We start from the raw sequence: 9,341 nt of genomic DNA on the forward strand, positions 1-9,341 counted from the left end.
TCCCCCAGTTTGCCTGCCAGCCCATGGGGAGTAGCACTGCAAGACTCAAGAGGTTGTAATGCCACCCAACACCAGATTTTCCATTTTCGCCTGGGAGAGAAAAGATCTGTGAAAATGTGACTTTCCCATTAGGATTTCATGTGAAATATTTATGGCTGTTTGTGCTTAGCTTCAGCAGTGCAGAGAATCAGGCTTGTTATGACACTGAGGGTCATCAGTTCCATCCCCAAATGGGTTTTGTTGCCTAAATATCTCTTCAGGCTTTTCAATCCATCCCACAGGCTCCCCTGACACACACCAGCACTGCTCCACTTCCATCTGCTCTTGGAGAGCCTCAGACCTGCTTTGTTAACCCACCCCAAGTCCTGGCACTGTCCACAGCCTGGTTGGAATCTGCTTCTTCCCAAAATCCTGGTTAAAGTCTCCATGGCTGATCCAGACTCAAATTCAGGATCCAGATTCAAATTCAGAGCTTTCCCAGCTCAGCCAAGAGATGAGCAGAGGGAGAGTCCTCAACTCAGCAGAGCCAAACAAGTCCCTAAAAGGGTGCCCTGGTATCTAGAAGGGGTTCTGGGTCTCCTGGACTGGATGAGGTGCTCATGAATCAGGAAGAAAAGCCTTGAGATGCTTCTGCTACAGCTCAGAGGCTTTGGCCTTTGCCAGGGATGGAGGGAGGCCAGGGCAGGTTTGCATTCTCCTCCCTTGCCATCCAAGACAGGAGCAGGATGCCCAGGCAAGATGTGGAGTCTCCATTCTTGCCTAAAAACTGAAAACCCACAGGGCCTGGTCCTGAGTGGCCTGTTCTAGCAGGACCTGGTGGTCTCCAAGGCTCCTCTCAACCTCAGTGACTCTGACACTCCACAGCTATCTCAGGCTCTGGTCTAATAAAACCCAAATCCTGGGGGATGAACAACGAGATCCTTTACCTGGATGACTTCTCCAAATGAGATGTTTGTATGAGAAGCTCATGGTAGTGTTAGATGGCAGGATTCTGGGATAATATCAGCTCAATTTTAGCTTAGTCCTCGGGACAGAACTTTGGGATGCTCAGGGTGCTATTCAGTCATAGTTTGTCCTTGCCAGGACTTTCAGCATCCCAATCCTTTTTGCACAGAGTGTAAATGTGGGATCAGAGGACACATTTCTGTTTCCATCCCTTCATTCTGTGTCTGGCTGTTGCTTGGGTCACCAGTGGCAGGATGGGGCCCTCTGAACCACGGTAAGATGCTGCCAGGGGTCACATCTGCAGAACAGCTCCAGTCCTGCTGTGGATCTGGATTTTGCTTCTACCTGGCATGGATTCTGCCATGAAGTTTCAAGGAAGCTCCTGCTTCTCCGGGAGACAAACATGTCCTGATCTCTTCTTTGGGAGGCCAAATGTAACTGAGGCACTTCCTAAGCAGCTCGTATAATAAAATACAAACAGGTACTTGGAGTCTGCTCCAGAGCAGCCACCCAGGAAGAAAAAAAAGTGGCTGAAGGAGTTGCTGGAGGGTGCTCAGTCCTCTTCTCAGCATCATGAGGTCAGCAGGAAGCAGAGCACTGCTGGTCCCTGTATCACAGGGCCACAGGGATGGATGGATGGATGGATGGATGGAGGGATGGATGGATGGATGGATGGGTGGAAGGAGGCACACACATTCAGGCTGCTTGCAAAGGAAAACCCAGCAGGTTCCCTCTGCCAGGGTAATTACACTCCTACAGCCCTGTACATGAGCCCTGGGGTGCAGCACAGCTTTTTGTTTCCTCCTGCCTTGCATTCAAAGCAAAGCAAAGACAGAGAACTGCAAGGAGTATCAGTGGGAAGGACATGAGTGGGAACTGCAAGGCTGGTATAATTATCCTGATCAATTTTCCATAGAAAACAGAACTTCTGAAGAACTCACTTGTTAGTGTGTGAGCCTCAGCCTTTCCTCCAGTGGCATCTCTGTTCACCAATCAACATAATGAACACAGGCAATTAAGGTGCACCAGAAACCTGGTTACATTTCCTAAAGGCATTTCCCAGTGTCCAAGTGCTTGATTTGCAAAATTAATGAGCAGCTGAGGTCCCTTGGTGGGAATGTGCACATCTCCAATGTCTTCAGCTGAGATCTCTCCTCTCAGCAGCTGAAGGTTGGGGCCTTTGGAAGCCACGGGCTGCTCAGGGAAGCAGAATCCTGGTTATTTTCAATATTTCCCATTTGATCCTAGAAGTAAATTTGTACCACACGTAACCAGAATTAAACAGCAGCCCCGGCACAGCCAGCACCGACTTTGAGAAAAATCCCCGCAGTTTCCTGGGCTGGGAGCCCTGCTCAGGGAGCTGCCATTCAATGGCCAAACCCCACAGCCCCCACTTCCCTCCCGAGCCATTTTCCTTCCAGAAAAGTGCACAAAACCTGCAGGATTTGCCTTCCCCTCCCCAGCCCTGGATGGGGGAGCCAGCCCAGCCTCCTCATTACCAGTGGGGGACGATCCCAGCTGCGCTGCATTTGCCATTTGCGGGGTGAGCAGCATTGAAATGCAGAAAGGATTCCGGTCCTCGATTGTTCAGCAGCAGCAAGCGAATGGATGTCGAGTCCTTTGCTCACAACTGTGTTGGCTAATGCTGCCCTCAGGGGGTGAGACTCTTTCTAAAACCTCGAGTGTTTATGGTTGATTTGAGCGCAAGCGATTTGCTCGAAACCTTCCCCGGATTTAGCGGTGTGAGTGTTGAAACCCCGGCCCTGCTCCTGTTTCGGTTCTCTAACCTGCATTTTGTTCCGGAAAAGTGTGGAGAGGAGAAGGAGTGGAAGGAGCAGTGTCAGAGAGGTGAGTGGGTCCTGGCTGGGCTGCAGGAGGAGCCCACAGCACCCTGACACCAGCACCCACCCGGGGAGCAGCACTGGTGCTTTGGTGCCCCTCAGGACAAGGAGGGCTTTGGGATCTGGATGTGGTGCAGAGGTGCAGGTGGCATCCCTGCCCAGGGCTAAGGAATTCCTTAGACTCAGGTTTAGGTGATAGCATTGCAGTGCCTGAAGGGGCTCCAGGAGGGATGTCCCCTTTGGTCAAGGGGCTGGAGGGATGGGATGAAGGGGAAGGGGTGATGAGGGATGGCTTTGAAATGGAAGAGGGGAGATTGAGATGAGACATGAGGATGAAACTCTTTGGGGTGAGGGTGCTGAGCCCCTGGGTGCCCCCAGAAGCTGTGGCTGCCCCATCCCTGGCAGTGTTGAAGGTTGGATGGGGCTTGGAGCCCCCTGGGCTGTGGGAGGTGTCCCTGAGCATAGCAGGGGGTTGGAATGAGATGATCTTTAGGGTCCCTTCCAACCCCAACACTGCCAGGGATGGGGCAGCCACAGCTTCTGGGAGCACCCTGGGCCAGGGGCTCAGCACCCTCACACCATCCATTCAATAGACCCAAGAAGTTCTGGCAAATTCCATGTCTGGCTGAAGCTTTTGGCCCCACATGGCCACCAGCAAAGCCTGGGGGCTATCAAGGATCTGTTCAGATGAACGAGGCCACTAAGAAAGTTTGGGATGATGCAGGGAGCAAGAGCTGTTGCCTCACTGAAACTGCAGCTTGGTTGTTCCAGGAGATCTTGAGCCCCAGTCTGGCACAAGCACAGAGATTTTTGAAGAACCTGACACATTTCCAGGAAGAGTTGCAGTGTGAAAATAGGCCAGGCTGAATGTCCTTCTCAGAACAAGGGCACTGAGGGATTTCTGATGCAGAATTTAAAACACAGAGGCAAACCCAAAGCCTCCACCAACAAAATCCAGAGAAAACTAAAAGGATGGCTGGGTTCCCTCAACAAGGGCATCACCAGCAGAGGTACAGAAATCATTATCACACTGCTCAGTGCTGGTGGGGCCACACCTGGAGTACTGAGTCCCCAGTTTTGATCCCTGCTATACAAAAAATGTGGAGAGGCTGGAAAGGGTCCAGAGAAGGGCCATGAGGATGATCAGAGGACTTCACTACCATATGAAGAAAGCCTGAGAGAACTGAGTTTATTTTAGCCTTGAGAAGAGAAGGCTCAGGGGACACCTTATTACCATGTCCCAGTACACACGGGGTGGCTACAAAGAAGAAGGAGACCCTTTTTACATGGAAAAGAGAAGGGGTAATGGGTCAGGTTATTCCTGGGGAGATTCTAATTGGACTCCAGAGGAAAATTTTTTCCCATGAGAACTGTTAGGCATTGGAATCATCTCCCAGGGGAAGTGGTGGATTCCCCTACATTGGACATTTTTGGGCTGCAGGGGTTCTGATGGTTCCAGTGGTGTCTGACCCGATGTCTGGAGGGGGGCAGGTAGAGGAGGAGACTGAAGTTTCCATGTTCAGGCAGCTGTTTCAGCCCACATTTCCTACTTCACAGGTTTTAATGTGTTCATTCTGATTTATTGCTGGGGTAAAGCCTCTAAAGGTTGCACGTCAGATATGGACGTAGCAGAATGTCAGTCCTGCACAGATCCTGCAGCTGGAAATGGGGTTTTCTGACCTGAGCTGGGGAGGGAAAGACAGGGACAAGTCTCATCCTGTGTCTGCAGGTATGTAAGAAAAAGCCTTTTAAGTTCTAACCAGTCTGAGCTGCAGCCTGAATTCTGGGGGAAAAAAAAAAAAAATGACTGATGGGGACCTCACAACCTTTGGTATTTTAGTTCTCATTTTACAGTATCCATAGGCAATTAACATTCTGCAACCTCCTTTAGAAGCTCTGGTGCTCCTTTAGCAATAGCCATGTTCATTTTGGGAAGCTGACAGGCTCTGCCAAGTCACTGTGTCACTTCAATTCAAAATGTTTGGAATTGCTGTTATCCAGTCAGGAGGAAAAAACATAATATCTTCCTGTTGCTGAGGCACAGTTTAGCTCTAGGGGTGTTTTTGTGGTCAGACTCCCAAAAAAACACAGTGGAAAGTGGGGGTACCTGCTGGAGCACTCCCACAACAGCCCTTGGCTGTTTGAAGCAAAGCTGAAAAGGGAAATAAATGTGGATTTTTTTTTTTTTTTTTTTTTTGGTTGTGCTTTGGTTTGGCCTCTTCTGATGTCCCTATTTCGATTTTATATTGAAAAGTCAAGGTCTGTTTAGCCCTCCAAACCCCTCTGGGGCATTGGGGAGTGAAATAAGAGGAACAGCCTGGAGAATGGAAGTGAAGTGGAGAGGATGCAATGCTGAAAATGTGTTTCTAGACCAGAGAGGTTTTCACTGGTGCTGGGGGCTGCAGCCTCATTTTGTTGGACTGATCTCCTTGTTTTCCAGGGAAGATGTGGGGTCCAGGCACATAGCATCATGCCAAGAAAAAAAGAATTTTTGGAAAAGCTGCATGACCCTGACTCAGGTTTGGTGTGGGGGGAATGGGGGCTTCAGGACTGGTTGGTGTGGGCAAGGTGTTTGTCTCATGTCAGGAGAAGCATCCTCTCCAACCCCTGTTGGTCTGCTCATTTCTCAGGATTTCTACTGATGAGTGATCACAACTTTTTTATGTTTCTTGAGCACCACCTTTTCCTCCAGCTCTGCCCTGTTCCCTCTGAGGTGCTGGAGTTTGACAACCAGCAGAAGATTCCTGTCCACCCTGATTTCCTTAGGCAGCTTTCACTTAATTAGCTCCTCATTAGAGTGTCTGTGTCCAGACAGCACCTTAGCACCATGCTCATCAGATTCCTCTCAGCTAATGGGATTTTTAACCTTTAAATAAACATTTTTTTATACGTATGGAAAAAAGCCAGGGAGGGAAAATACTTTTGAGGCAGAACTGAAGGGCACAGAACAGAAAGAGGAGAGTTTTAGGCAGAATTTGCCACCAGGTTCTCCAGAAAGTGACATTTTGCCCTAAGACCACCTCAAATCCTCCCAAAGCATTTTTTGCTGAACTTTGGGTCCCAAAGCCTGGTTGGGGGAAGGTGGGGGAGCCTCATCCTGCAGTGGGGCTGCAGCTTCTGGTGCTGGAGAAGTGGAGGAGAAAATGCAGTGGAGTCTTGGGGGGAAGAAATGGAGGAGGAGAAACTTTAACTTTTACTCTGTAGGGTTTTCCAGTGCTGGAAGGGGCTACAGAAAAACTGGGGAGGGACTTTGGAAAAGCTCATGGAGTGACTGCATGGAAGGGAACTGCTCCAAAGTGGAAGAGGAGAGGTTTAGGTGAGCAGCCCAGGGCTGAAAACGGAGGCACCAAATTCCCTGGGGACACTGGCAAACTGGTTCCTTCCCGTGGGAGCAGGATCAGGAGCAGGATCAGGAGCAGGTCACCCCAATGATCTTCCTTCAGGGGCTGCTTGTCCCCAGACCAGATCCTCTTGGAGGAACCTGGGGTTTTTTTTGAGAAAAAAGCAGTTTCTGCCTCCCACATCAGGTCACATCCACCTTCACTCTGCTGCTGGCACAGCCAAAGTTGTCCAAACCGACCCAAATTTGTGTCCTTGCCACCAACCCTCGTGCTGTGGCCATCGGGAGGGTTTTGCCTTTCCCCAGCCCTTCTGTCTCTGTTTCTCTTTTTCACATTGAAGCTGTTCCACATTCTAATTCTTACCCCTTTTAGAAAATAGATTAAAATCCAAAATAACAGCAGCAGCAGCAGGGATCTGATAAACTCAATTGGCTGAGTGACTGATGGCAGCGTTTGTGCCTAACTGGGAAATCATTAGGTAAGGCACAGGATTAAATGCTGGTGTGTTGTGCAAAGGGGTCTGGGTGGCTTTAAGCACTTGAGGGGGTTTCTTTAAATGCTCTCGATCTGCAAATATGTATTTCTGATGAAATTATGTTCAAACAGGCAAAGCAGAAACAGATGTATTGAAAATATAAATACAGGGCTTAATAAATATTTTATCGTCGAGCATTTCAAAAATGTCATCTTTAAAAACAAGGAAAATTCAGCCTGGGGAGAGCGAAAATATTTAATCACTCTCAAGAAATTCTTAAAAGGGAATCTCTTTCTATCAGATTCCTTCTGAAGAGAAGAATGGATTTCCAGGTGCTGTGAGCTATATTTATTTTAATCAAAATCAGTCACTCAGTTAAAGGAGATAGAATAATCAGTGAGGTCATTATTAAGTGAGATAACAACTTCTGAATGAATGCTCTCATTAATCTAATTATAAAATGAAATAGTATCTTACTAATCAGGCTGTTAATTGAATCACTGGCAATGTGAGGCTGTAATCACAGTTATTGGAACCACTCTGGCTCCCGACACCGCTGCTCTGGGAATGAGCAGGAATCTCATCCACTGAGGTGCCCAGTGCTGCTCCAGAGCCCTGGAACCTTCTGGAACCTGACCTGCTGCTCCTCCTCACGGAGCTGAAAGCCATGGAAATATTGTCTGAAAACCAAATTATTCCATTTGCACACAGCAGCACCCAGTGCCTGGGGTAAGGGATGCACCTGGGGGATGCAGGAGCCCCTCTGCCTCCTGCTCTGCCCACCCAGGAGCATTCCCAAGCTCCAAGGATGATGGAAGAAGAGAATTAGGGAATTGTCACACTTAGAAAAGGTCTGAGCTCACCCAGGACCTCAGGAGTGGGGGCTCTCTGAGGCTGCTCGGGAGGGAGAGTAAAAAATTCTGCATCTCTGACTGATGCCAGGTGAATGAGGAATTCTTGCTGGTTTTCCAATGAATCCCAACAAATCCACTCATGGGAGCTTGAGGAGAAGCTAAAATGCCCCTGAGTGAGCTTTCCAAACAGCCTGATGGGCTTTTAAAGGTTTGAGAAGAGAGATAACGTGGAACAAACTGTACAGATTGTGAGCAGCTCTACCCTGCATGGCAAGAAATGCATTTCAAGGGGAGCAAGGGTTTATTTCTTGCCCAGGTGTTTTCATAAATCCCCTCCCAGTATCTTTCTGCTTTTTAGTTCCTTTAAATTCTCATTTATTTCCTCAGGATTAAAAAAAAAAAAAAAAAAAAGCTTTTTCTACTCCTTATTAATGCCTGCTAAGAATTTTCACAGCTATTAGGAAAATCACAGTATTTTATTTCACTTCAGCAGATATTGGAGCCAAGTGATGTCCTACCAGCCACATTTTGAAATTTCCAGTAAAAATACCTTGCCAGAAATAATATGGGCACTGCAGTCCAGTACAACATGCTATTTTCTGTTGTCCATATAAGTGTTATACACCCAGAGGGGGCTCTGGGTTATCTTCTGGGTTCTCTTTCCTCTCTGCAAAGTCCCAAATCCTCTGTGTGTCCTCTAGGGGACCCAACCTTGATGTGTTCATCCCAGCAGCTGAGTTTTGGGAATCTCCTTCGGTGGTGCTGATTGATTTGTTTAGCAAACCAACTGCAATATTTATTAAGAGCACCTGAAGAAAGAGCTGATCGTGTTGGTTTGTTTTGGTTTTTTTTACCTTATGTCTCAGTGTGAAAAATCTCATTGCAGGAGTTGCCACTGCCATGAGGAAGGCAGGCAGGTGGGTGCCAGGATTTCAATAATGCAAATTAGAGAAAAAAAAAGGAAGAAGAGGCTCTTACCTGCTTTATCTGAATCACTTCATGCTTCTTCTCGGGGCTCAAGCAGCATCAAAGTGTCTGTATGGCTACAGGAGGGGAAATAGGGGCAGAGAGGTTTGACAGAGCACAGAGGGGCAGGAAAACTCAGCAGAATTATTTGTTGGTGTTGGGTGTGCTTCTCACAAGAGGTCCCTGGGATGAGGGATCCCATCTGGAGAGCCAGGAACCACCTGGACCCTCTGAGCCACAACCAAGAGGCCAATTCCCCTCAGCTGGGCTCCATGAGCCTCAATTCTACCCTGAATTTTTTGGGTTTCAGCCTCTTGTGATTGGTTCCATAAACCAATTTCAATTACTGCTGTTACCATTTACGTTTTAAACAGGTTTGAGATCTCCATAGCTGGAAAAATGAAGGATTTTCCCCCTCCTGCTAGTTCCATGTGAGGTGAAAGTTCCTGCCATGCCTGCTGATAATGATCCCATCTCTGTCACAGGCTCAGAGCCTACTCACTGATTAATGTCAAAATAACAATTCCTGAGCTTTCTGCATGCTGGAAAACTTTTCAGAATTCTGCTGTCATCAGTAATTATTTTTTTTACCCTTATATTTATGCAACATATTACAGTGACTTTAAAATTGAAATGAAGATGGAGTTTAGGACACAGGACATTGGATAATGTGTTTGCTCATCTACATATTACAATTCAGAAAGCAACAAATGATCATTTATTTTTATTACAAGAGGACTTGGCAGAACTGCTTTACACTTCAGGTTGCCTGACAGTTCTGTTTTCAAACATTGTTCTGAATTGCTTAAAACCTTGCCAGATCCTCAGCATTTTATCTGAAACTTTCCAAGCTGAGCTCCTCTCCCAATGCTTTTATAGATATTTTTGGGGGGAACTGAATCTCAAAGAGGACACTACA

Source organism: Heliangelus exortis, chromosome 22 (assembly GCF_036169615.1).
Source record: "Heliangelus exortis chromosome 22, bHelExo1.hap1, whole genome shotgun sequence".
NCBI classification, from domain to species: domain Eukaryota; kingdom Metazoa; phylum Chordata; class Aves; order Apodiformes; family Trochilidae; genus Heliangelus; species Heliangelus exortis.